A 13,506-nucleotide genomic window follows, 5' to 3' on the forward strand; every position below is an offset into this window, starting at 1 on the left:
TAAACCAAAAGAATTTGGATATGTTTTGACTTGAAGAGACCTAATTCCAGTTTTTTTGAGGGGGTCTTGACTGGTTGCCGTGTGAGATGGAATTCTTTCTTGGCGGCTAGAAGAAGCCCTCCTCCTTTTTTTTTTGAGTCTTGGTAATGAGAAGAAGTCGTAGAGGTGTATCGGTAGTTGGTTTATTAACAAACAACAAAAAAATAGCCAAAGATATTTTGTCAATAAACTGCAGGTCTTTACATTTTTAGTATTCTTCCTTTTTTGGATATTATTTTCAAGACAAAATATTGTGTTTGAAGTTATACATATTTTTGGTAAAGCAAGTTTGTTTACTGTAAATAGGGTTCTATGAATTAGCCTGACATAAGGGTGACAGCATCCACATGGACACCTTTCTTAGTTCATAGAGCTTTTGCTCTACTGAGCATACACAGGAGTTCCCACTCAGGTGCTGTCACATGAGCCTCTCAGTTGATTGTAGAGCTTAGCTTTAGCACAATAGTTGACTCTGGGGAGGCGAGCAGGTATTAAGCATGGCTAATTCATTCTGTTATCTATGGTATGCAAACTTGCTATCTCTGTTGACAAACAGGGCTAAATTAGCCATGACATGTGAAGAGTCCCGAGCTGAGGACTGCAACAGAATGATTACTGAAAAGCAATCTGAACCCCACCATGTAGAGTGGGCTATTGTGTGAACAGGCGGCACAAAACTGCTTGCCCAAAGTTACTGTCACTTCTTGATAGCTTGTCCAGACAGTAATGGAATGTGAAGGTGTGAATGACCAAGTTGCAGCTTTACAAATGTCTCGATAGGCACAGCTCGCACATGAGCCTTTGAAGTAGCCATGGCTCTCACTTGATGAGCCTTGACAGAGTTTATGATCTGAAGGCCAACCAGATCATAGTAATGTGCAATACAATCTGCTAGCAAGTTGGACAAAGTGTGCTTGGCGACTGCTATGTCCAGTCTATTAGGATCATAAGAGACAAAGTTGTGAAGCTTGATGTGACTGAGTTCTCTTCAGGAAAGCCAAGACCCTCTTGGCAGGCCTTCTCATGTGCATGCAGCCTTAGAAAAAGACACAGGCAACACTATGGTCTGATTTAGATAAAAAGATGAAACTAGTTTTGAAAGAAACTTAGGGCGAGTACAGAGCACCACTGTCTGAAAAAAAATTAATATATCATGACCATACTAATGCCTGAAGCTAACTGACTCTTCTAGCAGACGTAATCACAACTAGGAATATTAATTTCCATGTAAGGAAATTCAAGGTCTAATAACTATTCATAAGGAGGCTTCACGAGTTGCACCATCACATTGAGGTCCGATGGCACTGGTGGTTTGGCTACCAGAGGTCTTATATAGCATAAGCCCTTCATGAACTTGGATACTAGAGGATGTATGCCATCCACTTGATATAGTAAGCCATTATGGCACTGAGATGCACTTTGACTGATGGCATACTGAGACCTGAGAAAAGAATAAGTACTGAAGCAACTCTCTTGGCTCGCAAGTGAACAGGTTCAGGGAGTTTTCTTGACACCATGAAAAAATTAGTTTCCATTTAAATTTGTAAGCTCTTCAGGTTGAAGGCTTCCTGGAGAAAAAAAAACAATATCCTCAACTTCCTTGGCAAAATGATTAGCAAGCGCTCAACATCACACAATCAAACTGAAAGAGTAAAGAATCAGATGATACAGATGTATCTCCCCTTAAATTAAAGTTGGAGATCAGAGGGCTGACAACTGGATGAGATAAAAGAAGTACATTTGTTTGGGCCATGCTGTAGCAATGACGATCAAGCGCACCCAATCCCTGAGTACTTTCTGCATTGTTTTGGCCATCAGAGGAAGTGATGGAAAAAGTGTACAGAGATGTGTATCCCATCTGGAGTAAAGCATCTGAAACGGACGTGAACATGCTATGTAGAATAGACCAGAATCTTTCTGCTTTCCTGTTCTCAGACGTGAACAAATGATTGACAAGAAACCCAAATTTCAAATTGTCTCTCACTGTTTGATCTAGAGTACATTTGTAAGAACGAAACACTCTAAGGTGATTTGCCGATGTGTTGGAGATCTCAAGAAAATAGGTTGCTTGTAAGAAGGCTTTGTGGCCGCAAGCCCACTGCCAAATTTAGGGATTCTTAGCAAAGGGTCCATGACCCTGTACCTCTTTGCTTGTAATGTAGAAAATTGCTACTTGATTGTCAGTTTGGATAAGAAGAATTTTCATTCTCTGAAGGAGATGAGAAAAGCTCTTAATGCATGTCTGATTGCTTGAAGCTCCAAAAGATTGATCTGAAACAGCTGGGTTTTTTAAAAATACGTTTTATTTGATAACTTTTTGGCATACAATATACATATAATGAAAAAAGACAGTTCAAACATAACAGCTCACATAATTACATAGCCAACATATAAATTTTCATCCTTACAAGTGTGGAGCATAGACCTTCAGGATGTGCAATACTTAAAGGGTTCCCATACCCAATCAAATCTGAAGCGTTATTCTTTAAGTCAAAAAGCAAATCATTCAACAATGGCAATTTCGTGCACCTGGGTACACCAATAAGCCAGGGAAGGATTAATTTTCAAAAACTTAGCAATTGTAAAATGAGCAGCCAAGAGCACATGCCCAACTAATGTTCTATGTCTAACAGGGATTGCAGAACTCACCCATCTACCCAAAAGTCGAAGCTTGGGAAACAGCTGTTTTGACAACTAGGTTCGCTACATTCAGAAAAGTCTTGTGTATGTACCCCATCTCCTGATGGATGCATCTGTTGCCAGTGTTACTTAATAGTGTAGAAGCCTAAGGGGCGCCCCCAACATCTCCAGGACATCAAAGTCTAACCAGCACTGGAATGACCCCTTCATTTCCACAGTGACCTTCACCGGGGTTAACAAGGGCTGAAATAACTGATCCCATTGATTGACGGAGGACAGCCAACATTTGCCTCCTGGGATTTGATCCTTCTGTAGAAGGCTCTGGTTCAAGATTCACTCTGCTGTAAAGAAACGCTCTCTACTCCAGAGTGTCTATCCATGCCCCAATGAACCCGATTCTTTGGGATGGGAAAAGGTTCAATTTTACGAAGTTCACAATGAATCCTAGTGACTGAAGAAACTGAATCGTACTCTGCAAACAACTCAGTACCCCTGCTTCGGAAGAACCAGTCACTAGCCAGTCATCCAGGCAGGGAAAACACAGATCCCCTGATGATGAAAGCATGCGGCTGCTACCATTAGGCATTTGATGTAAGACCCTCAGGGCCACTGATAGCCTGAAAAGGAGTACTTTGTCCCAGGAGTGAGAAGAATCCACAACAAAATGAAGATATTGCCAATGTGGGCATATGTATCTATCAGATCCAAGTCACATATCCAGTCTCCTGCTTGAAGGAAAGATAGGGACTCCAGAAACACTGACCGCAGAGGGCGAGAAAATTCTAAGGTGTAGCTGTCTCTCACCATGCTCAAGACCCACCGGTCGGAGGTTATCTTGGTCCACTCCCCATAGAACCGGGCCAGCCTGCCCCCAATTACCAGAGAGGAGGAGTGAACCTGCCGGATCTCATTGTGAGAACTTATTGCCACCCGCTCCCTGGGTAGATCCACCTCTAGATGACCTTCCAGACTCCGGAAAGGACTGCTGCCTGTACGAGGACTGTCGTGGGGCCGAGGACACCCCCACCCCCGAGGACCTCAGCTAACGAAAATGCCTCGACTCCCGAAAGCGAGGCAGAGAGGAGAAAGGTTTCCGGCCAGACTTTCGATCCTCTGGCAGCCTATTGCCCTTCATCTCTCCCAGCGACTTCAGACGATCGAGATCCTCACCAAACAGTAGTTTCCCCTGAAAAGGCAGATTACAGAGCTGTGATTTTGACAACAGGTCCGCTGACCAGTTACGTAGCCACAAGTGTTGTCTGGCTGCCACAGACACCATAACGCGGGCCGTGGTTCTCACTAGGTCATACAAAGCATCCGCACCATAGGCAACCCCCACCTCCAGGCGGGCCGCCTGGACTGGGGAAAGAATCCCGGAGGCCACCTGCTCCAGTGGCTTCTGGATCCAAACAAACAGGCCCGCTGCATCAGACTTACACAGATCACCGCTCGCAGGCCGAGCCCCAGGACCTCAAACGCTCGAGGTGCTCTTCCAACTTCCGATCCTGAACATCCAGGGCAGAAACTCCAGCAACCAGGATAGGGGTCTTCTTAGTGACTGCCGACACTGCCGAAAACATCCAAATGGTCCTGCAGAAGCGCAAAAGCTTGGACATCGCCCTGCTCACTCGCAAGCCCGAGTCAGGGGAATCCCACTCCTGGTTGATCAACTTCTGGATTTTCTTCGGAATAGGGAACGTGCTGGGGGGTCTCAGTAGGCCATCCAGAACCGGATTAAGCCCTTCAGCATCTGAATCCTCCAGGGTGAGCTTAATCCCCAATTTCTTTAACCCCACAGGTATAAGCGGGCGAAGCTCCTCTCTCTTGAAAAGACAGATCACCTGTGGATCATCGCCTTCAGCCTCTGGACTGTCCGAGGTCTCCTGTTCCATTTTAGCATCCCCTGGGTCCAGAGGGAGACCCCCAATCAGGTCCCCCTCCCAATCGGCCTCAGAAGATACCTCCTCCTCCTCCTTAGACTCGTCCCAGTCTTCAGAGTCCAATTCCAAATCGCGCTAGCCATCCCTCGGGAGGTAGAATTCGCGGGCCCATGGAGCCTTTAGAGGGGACCTTCCCCCGCTTTGCCAATCCCGTCAGGCCTTCTGCGACCCCGCACTTACCTGCCTGCTTAGCCAGGAAGGCTTCGTGCAGCAAAAGTACAAATTCGGGTGAAAACCCCCCCGGGGACCACAAAGGGTGCTTGGGGCTGCTAGGGCCAGAGATGTCCGGACCTTTTTTCCTTGGTCGAATCATGGGAGACAGGAGCGGCAGGGACCCCCCAGAACCCTGGGGGGGGGGGGAAGCCCCCTATCTGGCTCCGCTTCTGCAGCCAGAGCCACTCCTTCCTGTGATCCAAGCACCACTGCCACAGTCCGTGGATTCCTCCGCTGCTTTGATTGCCTGTCAGACACACCCCCCCCCCTCCAGCACACTCCGTGCAGAGGAGGAGGTCAATCAGGCAGACCGACGGGCTGCCTCAGGCCCTACAGGTCTCCCTGAGTTGCTTGTCCGTCATAGCAAGCACCAAATAATAAAGGCAAAAAGAAAAAAAAACAACAGGCAAAGCCTATGCTTGCCGCACTATTTCCCACCAGCACTCTGAACAGGCCGCTGCCGTGACCGAAAAAACGCGCGGCTCGATTGGGAGTGCAGCCAGCCCCCACCAGAGTGAAACTGTCCCTCCCGGGACCACTCTCCTCCTAATAATCCCCCGATCAGCCCACTTACTGCCTGGCCTGCACCTGACGATCCCGACAAGGTGTCTGCCTGCTAGGCCGCTCAGACTGCTCACTCGCGTCTGCTGTTGCAAAAGCAGACAGCTGCCAGTGACTTTTTTTCTTTTTTAGAACCAAACTTTAAACTTAAAGGACCAGATACACAGGAAAGCACAAAACAAAAGTAAGGGTACTTTCCTGCTCCTGGGCCGGCGAAGGGGCTTCGGGCCTATCGAGGGAACCAGACCACTGGCTTTCAGTGGTCCCAGAGTTGCGGGCTGAAGCTGGCCAGGAGCATCCAACCCACCGTTCGCCCGGCTCAACCCGAGGGACTGGTGCCGGAGCCTGTCACCTCGGGGAGCAATTTTCCTTAATATATCCAGTCAGTCAGGACTGCAGGGTTAGCTTCTCTACCATCTGCTGGAGGTAGAGAAATACTGAGGGAGTGCAGGTGGCACTCTTGTATATCAGAGCCCAAAGTTTTGTTCTCTATCTCCATCTGCTGGTAGGAATGAATAAAACCCGCTTATCTGGACTGATCTGGGTATATTCAGGAACAGGGATTAGATGCTTCTGGGATCTCTGATGGGACCTTCCTCGACATGGAGGTGAGTGGACTCTCTCTTGAAGGAACAAATCTGAACAAGAGAGGATGAAGAGCACTCTCCTTATGCCCAATAAGGCAATGAAAGTCTTCAATTCTACCACCAGTCTTTGAGCTGTTGTGTACTTTGACCAGGAGCTGGGGAAGTCATCTTCCGAAACAAGTATAGGTTCATCTTGCTGAGAAACTACTTCTAGACTCCAGGAGGAAGCCCCTTCCTGGCGCAACTGGACTGGCAGATGCATGGAAACCAGCAGCACCATTGAACATAATTGATCTGGTGTTGCCAGGCGAAATCATTGCTCCAGAAGCCTCAAAAATACTGTTCTGGAGATAACAGGATGTAAGTGAAGCAAATCCTCTTTGGGGCCTCCTGTTTTTTTGACTACATTGAGTGTGTCGACTAAGCCGGGGAGCAATGAGTTGATATGAAAATAGCTATGTAAGCTGATCCAAGGGCTGGTGCATCGATTGTGCTAGGGCTCCATGCACTGATGAAACCGGATGCGACAGAATGGAGCCTGACCTCGATGATGCCAATTGTGCCGCTAGCTCCGATGCATTATGCTTATGCGCCCTCAAGCACTATGGGGCCTGGAAGGACTTACAAACTCCTGCGCCGAGCACTTCTGAACTTTGCTCAAATCCATTAAGGTGGCAGGCTCAAAGGCCTGACCCAAAAAAGGGGAGCTCACATGAAAGTGTTCCAGCTCAATTCAGCACCACTGCATGTTGAAAAGGCTCCAATCCGGGAAGATGACCAAATATAGCTCTTTACCATCCTGCATAACTCTTCCATTTTCCAGGCTCTGGACCTCAGAATCTTTGGAGACATCAGGCGACAATAGTAACAATTAGATACGTCGACATTTGATGCCAGACACCAATAGCAGATGTCATGGCCATCAATGATGGACATTTTTCTGCCACACACACACACACACACACACACACAGAGTCTTTGAAAGCGCTGAGTGCTGCTTTCTTAGAGCTGGACATGATCTTAAATGTTTGTTTGTTTGGTTTTTTTTTTTGGGGGGGGGGGGGGGGGTAGCACTGAAAACTGCTGTTGAATGGCTGCCAAGGCTGAAAAAAGGCATATGTCTGTGCAGAAGCTTGGCAAAAAAGAGACTCACAAGACAATGCGTGTGCAGAAACTTCAACGTATGCTCAGTAGAGAAAAAGCTCTGAGCTAAGATAGAAGGCAGCATGCCGTCAAGTGACATCATCCACATGTTGGCTAATTCAAATACTGCTCATCGATAGAAAAAGCTGCGATATCTTAGGTACTGAAATGAAGTGTTCACATTTGGAAATTATACACAAGTTAAAAATGTGTATTTATATATGTGCATGTATACATATGTATATACACACACACGATTTCATACACATGACAAAAATTATTCCAAAATTCACCACAGGGTGTATCATAGCTAATTCAGCCCTGCTTGTTAATACAGAAATATATATATTTTGTTAAATTTATCTATTCACTACCTCTTCAAATAAATTGCAAAAAAATTGATTCAGTAAATACTCCCAAGGGCCAAATAATAAAATTTCACACTTTTGCAATTAAGCAGCAAATGCTCCTAAGGTCAAATTTAATGTTTTCTGTAAAACATTTAATTGGCATGTTGCTTAATATTAAGTAATTGTTTGTCCAATTTTATTTTATTTTTATGCAATTTCACATTATTAACAAGAAGAATCTTGCATCAGAAAATGAGATCTACAAGTTATCGTAAATAGAAACATAGCCAAGATCTAACAGATCATCTTGAAAAACAACCCTTCAATCCCATATAACCATATAATACTAGGAAAAGTGTGTGTGTGTTGGGGGGGGGGGGGGGGGGGGACCAAAAGAAAATCGAGCGGTACATTAGTAATAAAATAAAAGAAACACGGAGAAACCCGTTACAATTTATATACAGATATATATATATATATATATATATATATATATATAGCTTCCAAAAGCAACTTAAGTTGGTCCGGTTCAAAAAATACATAATTAACATTATAATACCTAACCAGGCATTTGCAGGAATATCGTAAAATAAAATACCCCCCCTTAAATTGTACCTCTTGACACAATACGAGGAATGTTTTTCGACGGATCTGTGTTTCCTGTTGATAGCAGGGCTGAATTAGCGATGCTGTCATGGAATCTGAGAATCAGGTCCGGGAGGCGGAGCTGTACCAAACAGAGATTAGATTTTTGCTCTCTGCGGCTGTGCGTGTGTTCCCGCGCAGGAAAGTAACAGATGCTCCTCAGTCTGTTCTTTCCACGCGCAGGATCGCACACGGAGCTGACTTCTCCTCAGCATTTTTTGTTTTTTCTACAAAAGATGTCGAAGAAATCCGGGTTCAAACCTTGTAGATGTGGCAAGGTAATGTCGGTCACGGATGGCCATGACCGATGCCTCGGAGCCGATCACAGCCAGAAAAATTGTGAGTTTTGTGCCCGCATTTCCCTGAGGACCCAGAGACAGCGGGCCTACAAAATGAGGGAACTCATCAGCCCTTCGGAGCCATCGGAGGCTCATTCTTCATCTGGGCCCTCGATGGCACCGGCTCCCTCACACAAAAGAGCAGCATTGTGGGATCCTCAGCCCTCCAGGCCTGGAGGTAAGGAGGTGCCACGACGTTTGAGGCCATCAGATCAGGGATCTGATCCAAGGCATCGGGATCGATCGGCCTTGTTAAAAAAGAAGGTGCTGTACGATCGGCTGCACAAGGCGCAGAGAACAGCGCAGGCGCTAACGTATACGGAGACAGAACTGACAGCGCCGGAAACATCGGCGCCGAAGGCACAGTTACAGGTCACGGCGCCAAAGACGTCGGCGCACACCACGGCACCAAAGACGTCGGCGCCTACGGAGTGAACATCGGTACACACTGGACAAGAATACACGACGGCGTCCAGGAGCCCGACGCCAAGGGAAGGAGCGAACATACTAAGTCTTCCAAGACAAGTATTACATAAGTCCAAACATTCTAGACGACATGGGATAAAGCGATGGCATGAATCCCCAGACTTATCTCGTTCTACCTCTCACAATTCTACGCCACATCGCTCAGATACTTCACAATCCTCCAGAGGATCCCGACCAAAACATAGGAGACTATCATCATCAAGAGATAAGGTCCACGTAGGATCAGTACCAGGCCATCACCATAAGTATTTCCATCATTCACACCATAAAAAGGTTGCACAAAAAGGTAGAGCGTGGGATGTCAGCCCCTCTACTTCCATCTCTTCTCATGTTAAAGGTGCTAAAACCTCATCACATAGAGAAGTTATACAAGTCACTTCGTCTAATGCATCTACGTCCTCAAACAATTCTGCCAAGATTATAGAGGACAGGATAAGACAGACACACGATGTTCCAGGTACTCTACCTCAACCAACCCAGGTGGAACCTAGACCACATCACTTACCAAAACAAACTGGTCGTTCGGCAAAATGCCTCTTCAAACGAAAGAGGCATTTTGGCAATTATCTCAATCTTTAGCAGGTTTCTATGAAACCCTGGAATCATCTTTCAAGATGACTAACGAACCATCTGCAAGCTCCCAAGAACAGAGTGTTCATCTTTCTAGAGAACCATCTGTTAAACCTCCTTCATCACCAGTACCAGATCAACCAGCTTCGCCAATTCCAAAGCAAGACACACCCATAGAGTCCATGTCCCCACAAATATCTCCATTATCATCTACGGGATTCCCATCGGACCCACAGGAACAACCGCAGGAACCATACTCCCCCTCCAGAAGACCTTTCATACCCGAAATTCTTAGAAAAGTTGAGTACCATCTTACACCTAGTGGTCTAAAAGGAGACAGATCCTAAATCAGAGACCTTAGGTCTTCTCAAAATATTTGATGTCCCAGGAGAACCCACATCTCTACCACCGCAAGAGGTGTTACATAGTGTTTTACAAAAATCCTGGGAAGCACCTCATTCTCTCACTGCGGTTTCAAGAAAAACTGACATCGAGTTTTGTAAAGGGAAAACATCACCTTACACTATGCCACGATTACCACACGCTTCAATTGTGGTAGAGTCTGCGATGTAGCGATTCAAAAAATCAAAAACGCATACTTCATATCCACCGACCAAAGATAACAAATGCTTAGATGAATTTGGGAGAAAAATGTACCAGAACGCACTGTTGAATGCCAGAATTATGCACCATCAATTCTATATGGTAAAATACTTATACGAGTGCATACAAGCCACAAAGGGTATGCTTTCCTCGACAGCAGACCAGACTCCACCGCCTCTCCATGACATGGAGGAGTGTTAGACACCTTCTGCTTTTAATTTACGAGGGATTCGAAACATCTTCTCGAGTGTCGGCAACAGCCATAGCAGCCCGCAGGATGGCATGGCTATGATCTAGCACTATCAGGAAAGACTTGCACAAAAAGCTGGCGAACCTCCCATGTACAGGGAACAACCTGCTCGGAGATCGGTTTCAAGAGACAGTGGGCAAATTAGCAGTTCAATCCTTAACATCACAACCTCCCTACTCAAACACACGCCGTTATTTCGGATCTAATCGCCGTCAATCCTATGCCCGTAGACCCTATAGGTCTTACCAATGTTTCCGTCCACAGACGTATCCATCTTACCAACGTCCACAACAACAACATACCCCTCTTCAGCGCAGGGGTAAACCACGGAACCAGAGACAGGCAACCCAGCAACCACAATGAAGTCAATGCCATCTTTTTAATAATACAGCCACCACCACAGCACCTAACACCACCTGGCAGGATCCACTCTTGCCTACCAGCCTGGGAGAAGATAACATCCAATCAATGGGTTTTGGAAATAGTACGTCAGGGTTACCAGCTTCAATTTACCACAAAACCCACATTGCCTCACCTTCCCAATCTAAAGATTCAGAGGTCTCAGTTACAACTAGGAGAAGAAATTGCTCTCCTTCACAAACAAAAAGCCATTGGACTGATTTCCCCAAAAACCCAGAACTTAGGGTTCTATTCCCCATATTTCCTCATACCCAAGAAATCGGGTGGCCTTCGCCCTATATTGGATCTGGAAAGGGAGTAAAACCCATGTGTTTGGACTGGTTTGGTGGGACGAAAATGAAAGATTCTGATTTTAGGTCTTTAAAAATAAACACCGACATTTATAAATTGTAATCTATTTTAGTTTTATGCCAATAAAAAGATGTTGTTTTTTTCTGAATTATTTCACAGGCCCCCCCCCCCTTTCAACAGCGCATCCCTCACCACTCTTAAAACCTCCACTTTTGATCATTCTGTCTTTTTCCTCCTAGCTCTGATGCTCACTGTCAGGATCAGCAGAAACTGCAGGAGGAGAGAGGAGGTGGTCTATAGAGTCATAAGAACACGTACAAAAACAGAGTAAAGGGTTCAAAGCAGGCAAAGGGAAGGCATAGGGTGATTTTTTTTTTTTTTGGGGGGGGGAGGCAATGGTGCTTTTCTAATGTTTATCTAACACCTACTTTGTTTATTTTTTGAACTAGTGTTTTATCTATTAAAACAAACAGAAGTCCTAAATATGTATAATTAAATCGCAACGTGGCTATCTTGAAAACCAGATTGGTTTGCACCTCCGAAGCCAGATTTGTACATCCTAAGCCAACAGCTTCATACCAGTTTAAGAGCAGAGAATTACATTTACAACAGCTGAAACAAATTACTATGCAACAGGTAATGAATTGCCAACAGATTGAAACAGTGAACTGTATTTAATAAGACTGCTGGCTTAATCTGTTACTTATAGCCAATATGATGGACTTCCCCATATTAGCAATTTAGATCACACCCTTAGAATTATAAAATGCCTGTTTAAAAGTGATCCTCGCACTGAAAATAACTAAATGAATAATATGAAATGAATGAAAGACCACCATAACATTCATAATCAGGTATTTACATTCACATGCTCAGTCCATCAGCCTCATACATAATTATTGGTCTCATATGTGGAGCCCCTTGGGTCAGCCACTAAATGGTCCTAGATCCCTGCTTAGAAACTACATCCTTATGAGCCTTCCATCCTCTTCAGCCCCTCCGAAGCTGGAGAACTGGAATTGATTGCCTCAGCCTATATATAGCAGCTATATCCTACCACTGCCATTTTGTAATTGCAAGAGACACTGCCATGTGAAGAATTTATGAATTGGACCATTCTCCTGAAGAACCACTGTTGGTTTGAAATACAGTCCTATGTCGGGCGAATTGAAGGGGCATTATAAAGGCAGATGTTTTATAACTACTGGTATTGTTACTATGATAAGGACAAAAAAATATAAAAATTGTTTTGTGATTTCCTTCAACCATTGAGAATTGATAAAAAATTTTAGTGCATAAAAAAAAAAAATTATGAGAAACTCAATAGACAAATGATTATGTATGAGACAGATGGACTAAGCATGTGAATACAAATACCTGATAATGCCTGGTATGATGGTCTTTCATTCATATATTATTGGTATAGTTATTTTCAGTGTGAGGATCAGTTTTTATATAGTGTAATGATATCCTTTAAAAACATAATAAATTGCAATGCTGGGTCAGACCAAGGGTCCATCAAGCCCAGCATCCTGTTTCCAACAGAGGCCAAACCAGGCCACAAGAACCTGGCAATTACCCAAACACTAAGAAGATCCCATGCTACTGATGCAATTAATAGCAGTGGCTATTCCCTAAGTAAACTTGGTTAACAGCAGTTAACTGACTTCTCCAAGAACTTATCCAAACCTTTTTTGAACCCAGCTATACTAACTGCACTAACCACATCCTCCTGCAACAAATTCCAGAGCTTAATTGTGCGTTGAATGAAAAAGAATTTTCTCCGATTAGTCTTAAATGTGCTACTTGCTAACTTTATGGAATAGTCCTCCTATTATCCGAAAGTGTAAATAACCGATTCACATCTATTCGTTCAAGACCTCTCATGATCTTAAAGACCTCTATCATATCCTCCCCTCAGCCTTCTCTTCAAGCTGAACAGCCCTAACCTCTTCAGCCTTTCCTCATAGGGGAGCTGTTCCATCCCTTTTATCATTTTGGTTGCCCTTCTCTGTACCTTCTCCATCACAACTATATCATTTTTGAGATGCAGCCACCAGAATTGTACACAGTATTCAAGGTGCGGGCTTCACCATGGAGCGATAGAGGCATTATGACATTTTCCGTTCTATTAACCATTCCCTTCCTAATAATTTCTAACATTCTATTTGCTTTTTTGACTGCTGCAGCACACTGAGCTGACGATTTTAAAGTATTATCCACTATGATGCCTAGATCTTTTTCCTGGATGGTAGCTCCTAATATGGAACCTAACATCATGTAACTATAGCAAGGGTTATTTTTCCCTATATGCAATACCTTGCACTTGTCCACATTAAATTTCATCTGCCATTTGGATGCCCAATCTTCCAGTCTTGCAAGATCCTCCTGTAATGTATCATAATCTGCTTGTGATTTAACTACTCTGAA

The 13,506-nt window shown here is 44.6% G+C and overlaps 1 protein-coding gene across 3 annotated transcripts in view; it reads right to left on the reverse strand.

Moving 5' to 3' along the window:
• The window catches only part of LOC115081973 (lymphokine-activated killer T-cell-originated protein kinase-like), a 144,007-nt gene that overhangs the window by 118,945 nt on the left and 11,556 nt on the right, over window positions 1-13,506 (reverse strand). The gene's annotated exons all lie outside the window — the stretch shown is intronic.

This window comes from Rhinatrema bivittatum, unplaced genomic scaffold (genome assembly GCF_901001135.1).
Source record: "Rhinatrema bivittatum unplaced genomic scaffold, aRhiBiv1.1, whole genome shotgun sequence".
Taxonomy (NCBI): Eukaryota; Metazoa; Chordata; class Amphibia; order Gymnophiona; family Rhinatrematidae; genus Rhinatrema; species Rhinatrema bivittatum.